At 38.1% G+C, this 16075-nt stretch overlaps 2 long non-coding RNA genes across 4 annotated transcripts; both read right to left on the reverse strand.

Moving 5' to 3' along the window:
* Positions 1-1161: 1161 nt before the first annotated feature.
* On the reverse strand, positions 1162-5095 carry LOC118560144. Of its 2 annotated transcripts, none has more exons than XR_004929121.1 (2): positions 4779-5095; positions 1162-3248 (listed from the first exon to the last, which is right to left on the reverse strand). It is a non-coding gene; the product is annotated as an uncharacterized LOC118560144 (long non-coding RNA). The 2 variants fall into 2 exon arrangements; XR_004929120.1 differs by lacking the exon at positions 4779-5095 and adding an exon at positions 4063-4115.
* Positions 5096-6784: 1689 nt separating this feature from the next.
* Positions 6785-15129, reverse strand: LOC118560141. 2 transcript variants are annotated; one of them, XR_004929115.1, is made up of 9 exons: positions 13026-15129; positions 11852-12063; positions 11537-11577; positions 10967-11023; positions 9650-9861; positions 9307-9574; positions 7483-7615; positions 7110-7348; positions 6785-7037 (listed from the first exon to the last, which is right to left on the reverse strand). It is a non-coding gene; the product is annotated as an uncharacterized LOC118560141 (long non-coding RNA). The 2 variants fall into 2 exon arrangements; XR_004929114.1 differs by lacking the exons at positions 10967-11023; positions 11537-11577; positions 11852-12063; positions 13026-15129 and adding an exon at positions 10594-10672.
* Between the last annotated feature and the right edge of the window lie 946 nt (positions 15130-16075).

Here is a 16075-nt window from a genome sequence, read left to right on the forward strand (position 1 = left end):
TTACACGTGCATAAATTTCACCTGCTGCTGCTGTTTCACGCTGTTTTTGAGCCTGTAAATTCTTGTAAGCAATTTAGTCTGGGACAAAGGTAAATCATATGTTATTGCCAACATTGGAAAAAACGTATGTCTTTTTGATATATTTCTACTGATAAATTAGTAACATTACTATGAAGTTGTGTCATTTACCGAGCCTGTTTTCCCCCCTACAGCGTTCTTATTAAATTATTTATATATTCCTGCTTATTGACAAAGATCTCTTGGGAAACGTGTTTATATTGTTTTGTTTTTTTTAGTTTCCGCTGTTAGAAGTATGCTTATTTTATATAGTGGCTTGGTTGGTACACGGAAAGAAAAGTGATTATTCAACAACAGCAAGCCATGAAGTCGACACATGAAGGCAGTTTCACCACGAGTCCCATCTCATGGATCTCAGCCTCCTGACTGAGGGGAGAGGCTGGAACAGTCCATGTGCAGGATGGCTGGCGTCCTTAATGATGTTCTTCATTGGTGTAAAAAGATGTGGTCAGATCTACCGTTTGGTCTCACTTTTCTCAAGAAAAGCAGTTATTAATTTTGTATTTTTCTTTTGTCATGCATGTTATTTAAGCTGCTATTGTAAAATGTCTTATTGTTTTGTACTTTATTCCTTTAATAAATATTAAGATTTATTCTGTCTCATTTAAAGAACCTTACTTTAGGCAGCAATGTCAAGTAACCCACCAATACATTTACCTTTCTCCAAAGTAATTTAATATTATCCTCTCAGAAATGAAGGGGGGAAGCACCTGCCTATACACACGCCTTGCTCAAAACCTCACGATCTGCAACCGTTATGATATGCTTATAACTTCTGAAACTATTTTACCTGTTACTTATATTGTATTTTAAAATAACTGGGCTTTTTTTAAGGTGGTTTTGATAATCCTATTCACATCGTGGACAGTTATTTTCCGCATATTCGGCAGCAAACGGGTAAAAAAAAGCCAATGAAAAAAAACGGAAGTGCACAGCACGTAGGCAATTGAACCAAGTAATTTACTTTTGTTTAACATTTGAAATGCTTCAAATCTTAATTTGCAATTTCTCACCTTAAATGTAAGAATTTTTAGAACGGCATTAAGCGTTTGGCAAATTTGATATATAAAGTCGTGAAGATTCTTTTTTTTTTTTTTTTTTTTTTTTTTAAGATTCTGCAAGTTTATATATGAAGTTCTCACGCAATGCCATAGGGAGTGACGCCACCCAGTGAGCCAGTGATCTTGTCTAGGCGGCAAGAGCATTAGCCTTTAAAACTTTGAATAGTCTTATTTATTTATTTTTTGGCTTAAAATTGACATTCTTGGAATTTTTTGGACATCTGTCAAATGAGATTTTTGGAACAAGGTAAGAGAATAAATAGTGGGATATTCTTGGTTAAATGCCATACATACAGGGCTAGCTGCCACATGGGAGTAAATCCTAGCACCAAATAAGTTATTTTTAGTCACACTTGCACATGACAACTATGTCATATTTAGCTAACTTGGCCAGGGGATCAGGAAGTTAATTTCATACACTGCAATGCATATTTCTGGAAATCCACAATTCAATTACATTTTAAGTCCAGACTTGAATTTCTTGAAACATTCTGCAAGGCTTCACAATGATTAGGTGATTAGGCACATCTGTAGACTCCAGAGCTAAGACACATTTTTAAAGTTGAACTGATACTTTAATTGAACATTAACAAGTAGTAAAAATGCATAAATGCCATCTAGAATTACGTAAGACGACTAAGGTTTCGAGTTGTAACAATTCTATAATATTAATTTTTCATGGCATGACAGATATTATAGGCCAGCATGTTTGATTTAATGCTAATCAGTCTTTTTATTCTTTAACTAGATGCCTCGACAGCCATCCGTAGACAGGGATTCCCTTTTTGCAGTTCTCTGCACTTCAAAAGAGGCCATCTTTCTAAATGGCAAAATAGCCACTCCAGCTGCCACTATTTGGAGAGAACTAAGTCAGCAGCTGGAAAATAAGATGTCTCCAAAAGCCCTGTACACTTTTGTAAAGTTAAACAGACACAACATCTGGTCATGTTTGGAGATCAATGAGCAGGAAACTGATCCTGAGAGCAGTGTGGACACAGAGTTTGATTCTGGCTCCATTTCTCCTGGACTGGACAGCTGCTCAGTTTTTCAGCTTGAAGTCCCTTTTGAGGAATAGATGAAATTTGTACCTGAAAAAGTACAATACAATGACAAGTTTTCATCATCCGGCAAAAGGGAATATCTGATTTTGAAGCCAGGCACTTGGAGTCATGTACTCAACCACCTGATCTGGAAAAAAGTTAAAAGTACATGCACATTTGTGTTCCAGAGAGCAAAAGTTTATTCATCTAGAACCAGCAACTACATAGACATTAAGGGCTTCTGTAAAGAGTGTCAAGGCCATGTTAAAATGACATGTGCCAGAGAACCAACAGTCAACAGCCCAATGGTTCTCGAGTGTTCCATCGAAGACACTGATATCTCCCTGCACACTGGCCGTTCCAAGAGGTTCATGTCTGGAGACCTTCGTGCACAGATTTCAAAAGAGCTGTGTGAGGGCAGGATGGAGCCGGCTGTATGGAGGTCAGCGAAGGCATCAGATTTGATGGATATTGGAGATCCTGAGCCAAGTCACCTACCAAATTTGGCGACCCTACGAAAAGCAAAGCAAGAGAGAAGAGATTTGGAATTAGGTGACAAAGATCCAATTTTGTCTTTGCAATTGCTAAAATATAGCACACCTCACAGTGGTTGTATAAGAGACATTGGTCTAGACAAGTTCTTCTGCCACTATTGGAGTCCAACTCAGCTCCATGTGTATAGAGCATTGTCCAAAAAATGCCCCTCTGTAGTTTGCTTTGATGCAACAGGCTCGGTTGTGAAAAGACTTGTGAGACCAAATGGTACATCTGGCCACATCTTCCTTTATCAGGGCGTTCTGACAGGGGACAATTCCTCAGTCCCAGTTGTGCAAATGCTGTCAGAGAGACACGACATTAATGCTATTGCAACATGGCTGACAGAATGGCTTCGTACGGGTGCTGCTGTACCAAAGGAAGCCGTGAGTGACTTTTCTCTGGCTATTCTTGGTGCATTGGTGAAGGCCTTCACTCCTTACCCTGATCTGAAGACGTACATCAACGAATGCTTCCGTGTGCTACTTGGGAACCAGTCTGGGAAACTTCCGCCTTGTTTTATCAGGGTGGATGTCTGCACCAAACAATAAGGCAATTAAAGTATACAGGCTTATATAACGCAGAAAACATACCCAAACTAAAAACAATAGCAAAAAACCTGCCAAAAACAAATAATCACACGGTTAGCCTCTAAAATCGAACAACACTGTAAGGAACAATCTCCTAAAACGTTCCTTTGTCCACCTAAACTAAACCTTTAATTAGGCTGAAGGACCACTCCAATTTTTACTAGCTTTATGCATGAAGTGGGAAATATTGTTCAACTATGAACATATTGACTGTGTTATCAGCTGAAAGTATAAAGCATATAGATTGAATTAGAAAAGCCTAAAAAAATAGACCAATTTGGTTTGTTTTGTATTAAGCTCAGCACAAAATCGTAGCGCTCCGCAAAAACTATTGGGCTGCAAATCTTAATTAAACATTTGAGTTTACTCCAAGGTTGTCGTTGATAATTGAAAAAAAAATATGGTTGCTATTGCCCTGGTTATATAAAACTTGTGAATTATGAATCAAGCTTTAAAAAAAATGAAGAGCTCCAGTTCATTTTGCAGTGTCGGGCTCTGATGACTTCCACTGTCGAAATAAAATTCATAATATCTCCGAAACCAAAGCAGCACAAACGCCAATTTTAACGGCACAAACCTGCACAAACAAAGCACAAAAAAAGTAGACCAATTTGGTCGGATTCGAAGCAAAATGGGGGGGATGGTGAACTCTGGATGACCTTAACAAATATTCTTTAATATCTTCAAAACCAAAGCAGCACAAACGCTAATTTCAACGGCACAAACCAGCACAAACGAGGCACTGAAAAAGTAGCCTACCGTGGTTTGTTTTGGATCCAGCTCAGCACCAGCAAAGAAAGAAAAACTTAGCGCTTTGTTTTGAAGCGGCGGGCTGGGATGACGTCATCGTCTGAAATTAAAATTCATAATATCTCCGAAACCAAAGCAGCACAAATGACAATTTCAACGGCACAAACCTGCACAAACGGAGCACTAACGAACTAGCCCACTTTGGTTTGTTTTGGAGCGATATGGGGGGATGGTGACGTCATCGGCCAAAATTATAACTTTTAATTTCTCAAAAACGAAAGTTGCACAAACGAAAATTTCAACGGCACAAACCTGCACTAACGAACTAGCCCACTTTGGTTTGTTTTGGAGCGATATGGGGGGATAGTGAACTCTATGACCTAAAAAATAATTTTTAATATCTCAGAAACCAAAACTGCACAAACGAAAATTTCAACGGCACAAACCTGCACAAACGGAGCACTAACGAACTAGCCCACTTTGGTTTGTTTTGGAGCGATATGGGGGGATGGTGACGTCATCGGCCAAAATTATAACTTTTAATTTCTCAAAAACGAAAGTTGCACAAACGAAAATTTCAACGGCACAAACCTGCACTAACGAACTAGCCCACTTTGGTTTGTTTTGGAGCGATATGGGGGGATAGTGAACTCTATGACCTAAAAAATAATTTTTAATATCTCAGAAACCAAAACTGCACAAACGAAAATTTCAACGGCACAAACCTGCACAAACGGAGCACTAACCATTCAGACTATTTGCTGAATTTTTTGACGTGGGTGGGGTGTCAGCTTCACACAGCTGGTGTAAAAAACGTGCGCTCGCGTAAAATACGTGCGGTGGCGTTTTTTGCATATTATATCATCAGGAGGTTGTCTTTTATGTGCTCAGCCACTAGATTTAAAGGTGTTTTACCCAATAAGAGCACTGCAGCACCAGACACAACCAGGAGATCCCTGATCATTGGGGAAAGGCAAAAAGAAGATGCACATTTCTTTCTAATCCTGTCTAAATCCTGCTTAGTTCAATAATAAAGTCTGATATTACAAAAACCTCACTCTGCTTGTTCTCCCTACTTCTGCCCTTGGTGCAGAAGATAGATGAAATCTTTAACAGAAATGTTATTAATTCTGAAAATATTATGTGAATAAAAATACAAAGCATACAGAAAATGCAGCTTTAATAAGTGAAGTGGTTTATTTTATTTAGCTTTTAATTTCTTTTCAACATTTAGTTCTAACACTTGGCTTGTGCTTTGGTAGTTTCATGTTTAAAATCACAAAAGAAATATGAAAGAGCTTATGGTCGTCAAGTTGTAGTTACTCTCATATGACAGCAGATGGCAGTGAAAGCCCAAATTCATGAGATTAAATGTTTGAAGTCAATTTTTAAACATCTGTCTACCACTTTTTTTGTGATTAGAATCATCAGTGGCCGTTCTAAACATATTAAATTTCCAGGAATGCAAAGTGAGCATGAAACTAAACCATTTTCCAGGGAATAAACAGTATTATGTGACGCTATGCTTAATTTTTTTTTGTCTGTATCTACTGTTTTATCTTCGTGTCTTTCTTTAAATGCCTCAGTACTACTGTTTGTATTATAACCTAATTTTACAGACTGTAAGTTAGTCTAACAAAGCTCCGGAAACTAAAATCCTGAATTAAATTGTCACAAATACTGTACGGCTTGCTGATATTCAAAAAATACAATTTCCAACTAATTTAAGTTTTACAAATTGACAAGGAGTAAGCACTAGCTCAAATATTTGGTTCCCTAATCCTTCACACACCCCAGGTCATCAAGATCTTCCCTCCTGTGTTCCTCCAACCAGCTCTGCTGCTTCTCACCTATCGAACACTTCCTTGAGGCCATTTTTGTCAAGATTACACCTTAATTACACTTGTTTGCTTAATTTACACACTTTATTTGGATGATGAAATTATAGTTTCAATTTGTCCAAATAACTTTTGTTTCCAGTGGTTTCAATGAGAATTTCAGTTCTGCCTCCTTTATATCCATTTTAAATCATAAACATAGCATTCATTAACTTGTTTATGAACTGATTTATTGTATTGGAGATCAAGGCTTTGGCTTAAAACCGGTCGGACTTCAAATGTGCAAAGCAAGTTGCTGAGTGAACAAAGATAAATCTTGAGTGGACTAATTACTGTTTTCCTAACACTCCAGGTCCTTCACATCATGTGTTCTACCAACCAGCTTTAAGGCCATTTTTGTTCAGGTTGAAATCAAAGCTTCATTTATTTTTTTCACCAATATGATTGTTACAATTTGTCAAAAAAAAAATGTATTAGATTTAGTCCATTTAACGTAATGTATTACTATGCAAGAAGGAACTGTCTATCATCACACTGTTGCTCCAAAATCAGACTGATGGAAACTTGCAAAGCATGTTGCTGTGTGAGCAAAAATAAATCTGCACTGCTCTATACTTGATGTTTTTTCTTGATTTGGTGCTCATAACCTGTGGATCAGCCTCAATTATATTGTAGAGTATGCTTAATTTGCACACATGCTTAAATTTTACTCGTTAGCAGGATATGTTGCATCTCAAACAATGGGCCATCTTTAAGTGCATAATATGGTTCAATGACTCCATAATATAAAGCCTTAAACTGGTTTACAGTATACATCTAAGAGAACCACAAGAAAGGTCAGAAAACGGATAACCTTTGAAACTTTTATTACCAGGGTTTTTTTTTTTTAAAAAAAATCAGACTTTTCCAAAGCCATGTGAGCCCTTGATGGACATTTCCATCATGGCTTTAAATTGCTCCTCACACTCCACCCGTCTTGGAAGGAACAGGGCGATGCTGCAGGTAGAGGAGTATGGCAGGCGTTGCTCTCCTGGTTCCTGGTCAAAAATTCAACCGATGGGTTTGGTGAAAACCCAAGCGGGGGAATGGTATCCGCCCCTGACACAAACACAAGTACTTGCTCAAAGAAGATGTCTACTTCTCCATCTGTAGAAGGGTAGGGAGAGGTCACTCATTATTGATTCAAATGCAGATTAAAGGACAGTTGTGTAAAATTACCTTGAATAGCAACCAGCCACCAATCCCACCAGAAAATGGTCTGCTCTTCAGCCTCCCTGCGGTTGCTTCCAGGTGGACTCCATTTTATGGTGAAGAGAGACTGCATGCAGCTTCTCCCAAGTTTCTCACCTACGTTTGTAAACACAGGGAGAAACTGCATGCAGTGTCTTTCCACCACCTGCCAGAAACCACCACATGAGTTGAACCCACTTATATATTGGTTCACCATGCTGGCCAATCTGAAAGTTGGCCAGCATGGTCAAAAAAAAAAAAAAAAAAAAAAAGTGTAAAAACACACTCGTCTTTTCATTTTCTAATTATAACAAACAAAAATCTCCTTCAATACTTTTATTGCATTTGTAGTTGTTGTTACCTGTGGAAAACATAGTGCTCAACAACTGCTGAACGCAGGGATGGCAAGTCCTCCATTGTAGCCCCATAGATGCCAGGCATGCCACCCAGTCCCCCAGGTCTTCCTTCAGCTGCTCAGATGAACAATTCCAAACCTTAAAAAAAAAAAAAAAAACATTCATACTGTTGAGTACAATTTATTATTTGGGATTGCCTAGCAATATTTGATCAAGCCTAAGGCTATGTTGTGTCATAAATAAAAGCAGAGGCTCCGTTTCTCTCCTGAAAAGTGTTGAATTCAATATGTTGTATGCTGAGCAAACTGGAGTAGTGCAGCTACAGATTAAACAGACTATAATGTCTGTGTCAAAACCTACAGCCTAACTGAGTGCACTCAGTTAACTGACTGTTAGGACCAATAACCAGTACTTTTCGCTTGCAGGTGGTCACGTGACTTTGGCACAGGAAGACATCCCAGATTAGACTTTCTGTCCAAACTCCCACAACAATTACCATTTACTTTTAATTTATAATATACCAAATATTACTAAAAAGTTTTTTTGAAAACTAAATTAACTTTGTAAGTTATGTCACACTCTTGTCATGAGTCAGAAACAGAGGACCCTGAATTCAGCCATACAAGCAAAGGTTAAAATAAAAAAAAAGGTGATTTATTAACAAAGCAAAAACCAAAAGAGGGCACCAAGCCAAAAAGCAAGGAGGCAGTGTCCAAAAAACTTAAACAGTCCACAGCCAACACCCTAAATAAACTGGTCAAGAGTCAGGCTGGTCTATTAACAAAAAGAGCAGAATAGGTCAAATAATCCAGGTAAAAGCTAACAGAATCAGGTTGGGTACAGGCAGCCACGCAAAACAGGATCAGACTTACCCCAGGCAGGAAAAAACACAAACACACACAATGATCGGGCAGAGTGCAAGGGACAGAGGCAGGATTAAGTAGGGGAGTGAGCAGGTGAATGGAATGAAACTAATTAGACTAGGAGGAGCTGATCAGGGAAGTGGCTGGAGGTGGAACTGAACTACTGACATGTGAAAACAGGTTAAACTAAAAAAACAGTTCAAGAACCAATCTAGAACACACAATAAATGATAAAGCCCAACCTAAGATGGAACCAAGACTGAAACAGGACACAAGCTAAAATAGAAAAGAACCTAAAAACAGAAACTAAACTAAGGCAGGAACTCAAACTATGACAACTCTGGTCTATTCGTAGAACATTGCCTGCTCTATCTTTGCTCTCTCACACCAGCAAAACAAACCCCATTAGGCATTGTGAATGCTCTGCTCTTGGTAAGCATTCTGAGATATATCTGCCTGTCTAGTGACCTTTGATGTACACTACTTTTCAAGTTTCATTGTGGGAAGATTTAAGTGCACTACTACTTCATACAGTAGACATTCGAACACCCCTACAAAATGGCATAACCTCTATATAGTGCTCTATATAGGGGTTAGGACGTACGTTCGGACATAGCCAGTGGTTCCTGTCCATTGCAGGATTAGTGACTAAGTCAGTGAATCTGCCAGGATGTCTGTCGGAGATCTAGACACTAAAGAAGGGTGTATCTTGTTTTAACAAAACAACTGCTGAAGAAGAGTCAACATATCCCAATGATAAACCATGAAACCTACTGACTTAAAATAAACTTTAACTATTTGATATTAGCTAAAATGTTGCACATTTCAGATATAAAGCACTTCTTTAATGTTTCCTTTAAAAAAACAAGTTTTAGAAAACTGACACTCCTGAATTGAAGGTCTAACTCTATTACAAAGTTTGTGAGAAAGTCTGTTTCAGAGATAAACTTTGCACTTACACATTACCTTTTCAATGTTCTGTTGAACATTGGAATCAACAGGCAGATCTGGCAGCTGCGCAGAGACATCTGCTCTCTGACCACACATCATGTGGTAGAGGGTCTTATTAAGTCCTTGAGGACCAGGGCCATCGTGAAAGATTGCCCATGCGGTCAGCTTCCCGGCCAGAAAATATTTATTTTTCGAAAGTGCCTCTACATCATAGGTGAAGAACATGTTCCCTGGCTGACCCTCGAACACTCCTAATGAGGAGTGTACTTCCACCATCAGAAGCCTGGAACCAGATGACCAAATTAAATAACCATTTCTACAGTAGTTATATTGTTAAATAAAATAAAATAGATAATACCTAAGAAATTCCCTTTTGGGACCCCCATAGTCATCCGCCATCTCGCCCACAAAGTCCACTTGTGGAATCTTCTTCCAGCAGAAGCTCTGTCTCGCCATAGCCATGGAGATGCTTTGAATAGCCTTCCGTCGCCGTGCAATCCCTGTCACCTTTTCTTCTTCTTTGTGCTCAGTTTGAAAACTTTGAAGGATTTCTCCGAGTTCCAAATCACTCTGTAAATACAAAACCCAAACATTTTACAATATGTAGCACTGTAGTATAGGGTTGTCAAAAGTATCGATACTCAAAAAAGTATCGATACTAAAATATTGTATCCGGATACAATACTCATTTTCCAAAGTATAGATGCCGCGGGGTGGGGTGTTTTTTCCAAGTCCCCCAGAAGCTGGGGACTTGGCAAAAAAAATCTGCAAACAGCAAAGCAAATTCAGGCCAGTGCTACCAACAGTGCCACCTAAACAGTCATTCATCTAGAGAGCAGAATAGAGAAAAATGCACTTTCTGAACACTGTGATTTAATAATTCTGTGCACTTTTCAGTTTCAGACTTTTTTTTGTAACAGGTGCAGCTGCTGAGAATACAGCATTTATTTTTGTTTGTTAACTGGTTTGGCTAGTGTCAATGTGTTGCAAAGCATAGCCAAGGAAGGAACACTTCTTTTTAATCAGGCCTGCTTAATATTGTGCACAGCATACAACCTCAAAATACTGTTATTATTGTATTTATTTATTTATTTGTATTTTATTTATTAATAAACATATTTCTGTGAAATTTTGGGGTCTTTGTTTTTATCCTTGTGGTATCGAAAATGGTATCGACTATCGAATATTTTCCTGAGTATCGGTATCGAGTTGAAAATTTTAGTATCGTGACAACCCTACTGTAGTATGTAGGAGTAATGTCTGGTATCACAACGTAATCTCAAGATGTTGCCTAAAAAATACCTGAGGAGCAGTGATTGGAGGTTCCTGTGGAATCTCATCATCAGTGTCTTCTGTCTCCCACTCCATCAGTATGTCACTATACATTTCAAACCATAGTATGTTTTAGGTCATATATATATATATATATATATTATATATATGAGAGAGAGAGAGAGAGAGAGAGAGAGAGAGAGAGAGAGAGAGAGAGAGAGAGAGAGAGAGAGAGAGAGAGAGAGAGAGAGAGAGAGAGAGAGAGAGAGAGAGAGAGAGAGAGAATAGGCACTTGCCTTGTGGAAGCACTTGCATCATGAACTCCCATGCAATCTGCAGTGAGGGCTTCAGTACCGAAGTCAAAATACAATACTATACTGAAATGATCACATTACACACTCACTTAGGAGTTGGTGTTGAAGTGACATCTGTTGCTGCATTGCTGGTTTCCAGGCTTTCCCTGTTAAAACAGCTGTGATTACTACTACTTTATTATTTGACTGATTTTTGAGTGATTATGTTCAACTCTGTTCTAATATGAGGGACAAAGAAACGACAAAACATAAATAAATGCACATAAATGTATAAATTATTAAAAAATATACAAATAAAGAAATTTGGTGAGTTGGTGATCTGAAGCTGCTGCCTGCTGTTAGCTTCTCCAAAATGCGGTGGGTCGTGATGGTCCCTAAGTGAACACCATGCAAGGAAAAGCGAGCAGACAGAGAGCAGCAGCCCCAGATCAGCCGACAGATCAGTTGCTCTGGTAGCAGACCCCTCCGAAACCGCAACATCTTTATTTCTCTCAATTTTGTTTGCCAATGACCTTAAGTCAATAAAGCCACTTGCATTCCCATTTCATGTCTTGCCAGGTAAATCTCTGGAGGGTTTAGAGTAGGCCTTAAACTGTATAAATAAAGGCCAATCTTAAAGTTGTTTTTTGGAAATGACTTTTCAACAGCTGGATGCTTACCAGAATTGTTCAGCTGATGGTGGGTGCTGTCTGTCAGAAACCTAAAACAAATTTTGGTTATTGAATCACTTTCAGTTGATGACTGATCATGAAACAAATTGCATTAAAATACAAAACAAAACAAAATTTAAAAACATTTATTCAGGGGAATTTATTCAGGGGACAAAGTTATTCAAAGAAACCAAGTTATTCAAAGAAACCAAGCCCCATGCGAGAAGTAATTGCCCCTGTGGGAAAAATACTGTGTTTACATCATTGTAAGTTTTTTTGTGTAATATCCATGTTTCTGCACCAATACCAAGAACCACCACCTACCGGTCTCAGGTACAGATTTGACCGACCGAGTGCTCTGTTATTGTGGATTTCCCCAGGGCATGTCTCCAGCAGAGGAATTACCTCCTGTCTCCCATTAATCCGGCAAAGCTCAAAACTCTCAGTGAGCTCAGGAATAGCATTCCTGGGAGCTAGCCTGAATTGGCGGGAATCATGATTTAGGGGAACCACTACCCTACAGGTAGCAGTGGCATCTGAAAGAAAAAGTCAACATTACATTTTTGCTTATAAAGACCTATAACTATTTTCTATACATTTAATAGACTGTTTTTTCACTAATAAATTGCTATTCCTTTAGGTGACTACAGAATTCTGCTGTGAGTTTACCTCTACTGGAGAGATAATAAGTCAGACCACTTCTCAGAAGGGCCACTTTGAATGTTTTTTGCTGCACAAGAGTCCTACTCTGGATTCTTCTATTTGTGGGTTCTTCCCTGAAACTTTGGAGTCTGTCATAATAAAATTTATATTATTTAGTTAATTTTATTAACAGGAACGGTATTTTTAATGTTTGTGGACCATTTATGTAATAAGTAAACCAATAAATCCAAGGTTCTACAAGAGACTATTTAAGTTACAATCACTTTAATATCTTAAGTGTATTAGTTTTATAAAATTAGTTTTACGTGAGAGCACGTTTTTTTTTTAATAAATATTTATAAACAAACTTTAAACACAATTAACAGCAAAAGGCCAGTAGATGAGGCTGCAAGTTATAGAAAGATGGATCTATTTTTTTTTCAATCTCGTTTTAGAATTAATCACAGTTTAATGCTAATATGACATTATTCTTGGCTCACCATTAATTTAATCAGTGTATGTATGCGTTAATGGCAGGAACAACAAGGGTCAGGGGGATCTTTACAATAACTAAGCACTGGTATAGTGACACCTAGCATCCAAAGTGCGCCAAAACCGTGGTGCACTTTTCATGCTAGGTGCCACTGCACATCTCCCTAAGTCAAAGTAGCCTACGTCACAATTGAAAAAAATGTATATTTTGCTTACGACGCTTTATTTAAAAAATAATTAATACCAGTACAACAATCGTGCAAAACAATTTGTGAAATGTCAGTAATATTAATTTTGCATAAATTAAATTCAACCCGTTTTAAAGTTACATTTGTAAAGTCTCATGTTTAATAAATGTACTTACCTTTCCATGACAGAAGGTACCCTTTCAGTTGTCTCACCTTGTTCGTTTAAAATGCGATCAAAATTAGCATTAACACGATCTCTTATGTCGCTCAACCTTCTCCTGAAATCCGGCATAATTTGAAAGGTAGGTGTTGGCGGGAGGTATTGGTTTAAATAGCAAACGGAACTACTTAATGCAGCGCAATAAAAAATTTTACCAAGTTGTTGGTGCGTGCGCACTGCGCATTTATACCTTTTAGTAAAGGATTCTGGACCATTGATTAGTAGTTACTCTGCTGATAAACTTTGGCAAATCATAAAAACTACTTCTCACTGCAACGCTAGAAGAACTATGCCTCGAAGAGATTTTATTTTGCGTTGCAAGAACGTCTTCAATGACTGCATAAGGCGTGTGGAAATGAACAACGGACCCGAAGTGCGCAATGTGGTGATGATCAGGTAATCCTACACTACCTTTTTACTTTGCTTATTGTTAATCTCAAGATATTGAAATGAGCAATTATAATGGTCAACGCTGCTATATCAAGAGACTAGGTGAAGATTTGTCTTACTGCTTAGCACATAGGACCAAAAACTAGTTGTTTTTTTATTTTTTTTATTTTGGTAGGCTTGAGGCAATACAAAGAAGCCTACAGTGGGCCCGGGGGAAATGGGTTAACGAGACATCCGCTGATCGTACTTTGACTGACTTGGCAGAACTAATGGAACTTATCAGAACCTCATCTCACTCGGCTCAACAACGTAATCATTGCCCCCCGTTTGTGACTCTAAAATTGGTTCTATATATGACTAATATTTAATACCACAATTGAGGTTTTACACTACACCTTCCTCTTTGATTCACTGCCTTTTTGTCTTTTTCTTTTTAAACAGGCAATAAATAAATAAATCAAGAAGCAAATTAAAAAATGAATAAATTAAAATAAATTAATTAATAAATATATACTGTCCCCGTAGCTAAAAACACAGCATATTCTGGATATTTTCCTACAGACAGCTATAGCTTTGAGGCTTCAGTAGTCACTAGTGGATCCAGGGGTCGACCAAGCTACAGTATCACCAGGGAACAGATGATCTTTTTAAGATCCTGTGGATTCACAGCATCACAAATGGCAGCTGCTATGAACGTCTCTGTACGAACTGTCAAGCGACGCCTAAGGTAATGCTTTCCTTTCTGAAAAATACTACTTTAATCAGTAATTAATAGAAATTCCCCTTCAAGAAAATGCAATGTATATTTTTGTGTTTTTGAATTAGTTCCCAGCGTTCTGTCTACCACCTTAAAATTTTGTTCTGTCATTTGCTTGCAGAAAAACGCTGTGAGAAACAACCATTTAACATGACATTTAACGTTTTCCACAGATATTAGGTTGATTAGAACAAGTACATTATGTTCCAAAGATAAAAGTAAAACAATTGGGCCTTTTTTGGGGTATCAGAGGTGTTATTATCCTGTTTAATTTAAAAATGTTAAAGAGTTCAGCTCTTGATCACATCAATCTGGTACCTCTTTTTAGATATGCTTAATTCTGTTTCAGCATAATATATAAACGTCGGCCCGTCCATCCGTCTATCCATTATCCATCCATCCATCTTATGCTTATCCGAGGTAGGGTCACGGGGATAGCAGCAGCTCTCCTCAACACTTTGAATGCACCTAGAAATTCTGTCTATAGAAGTTATAAATACAATCTGTAAAAAACTATTGGACTCCTTTATCAGGTTTAAACATTATGGTTTAAACCTGCATAATCACCCTTGACAATGCTGTTAAGGGAAAACAGTAAAAATATCAGGTTTCCTTCAAAAACAGTATAAAAATAGACAATGAAAGAGAAGTCACTGACCTATCTTTTTATGCTGAACAAAGGAATGGGGCTTTGATTTGCTGACCTAATACACAGGTCAGCAGCACAGATGCTGCACCTCAGAAAAGGTGTACACCCCTTAAAGGATTTAAATAAAGAATAATTATTAAGCTAACTTTGAAAGGGAAATCTTACAAAGTGCATCTTGTCATTCAATAGATTGGAAGACAGAGTAAGAAGATTGGGTATCATGAAACTTATCACTATTAACAATAAAACTACAAAGATACTGCAATGGTAAAGGGGTAGAAAGCATGACCTATATACAGATGCCTCAGACCGCAACAACCATCCTGGGTTTTGTTCCCAACTGCATTCTGGTACCGTGTGTCTTTCGTCTTCAAATTTTTCTCTAAGGAAGACTAATAAAGAATTAAATTTAATTATGAGCTTTATTAGCCATTTAATAACTATTATATATGCTAATCATCTCTTCCCCCACACGTTGGTAACAATCAGGCCTTACACTGTGAGGTTTTTATTGACATCTGGAACAATTTTATTTTCATTTCTGATGCAGTTTTTACTCCGTTCACATTTGAAGTAAAATTTAGTTATTACATGTTTTACAATATCTTCATGTGTTGCACTTTCTTTTCCTTCAGACAGTTCCAGCTTCGTCGAGCATATGCTGACTTGAGTGAAGCATCCTTGGATGAACTGGTGCAGCAAATTGTGGGTGGAAATGACCTGATTGGCCCGGAATCTTTTCGAGCATCTCTACGATCACAGGGGATAAAAATACAGAGAAGGAGAGTTAGGGAAAGCATGATCAGGATAAATCCAAGAGGTGTTGCTTTGAGAGGGCTTTCAAACAGACCACAACGGTGTTGCTACAGGGTTGCTGGCCCAAACTCATTGTGGCATATAGATGGCAACCACAAATTGATCAGGTAATAAATTATGTCTTTTTATGATTTCACTGTAGAATTACATATGAATAGCTGATTGTAACCTTTGGATTTCCTTTTTCTACTGTCACTGTGTGCTTTTTATAGATGGCGGATTGTCATCCATGGGGGTGTAGATGGGTACAGTCGGCTCATTGTGTTTCTGCAAGCTTCCAACAACAACCGCAGCAGCACTGTCTTAAATGCTTTCCTCCAAGCCATTGCTCGCTACAGCCCACCTTCAAGAGTCAGGACTGACAGAGGTGGGGAGAACAATTCTGTTTGTGCCT

Source organism: Fundulus heteroclitus, unplaced genomic scaffold, assembly GCF_011125445.2.
Source record: "Fundulus heteroclitus isolate FHET01 unplaced genomic scaffold, MU-UCD_Fhet_4.1 scaffold_39, whole genome shotgun sequence".
Lineage (NCBI taxonomy): Eukaryota > Metazoa > Chordata > Actinopteri > Cyprinodontiformes > Fundulidae > Fundulus > Fundulus heteroclitus.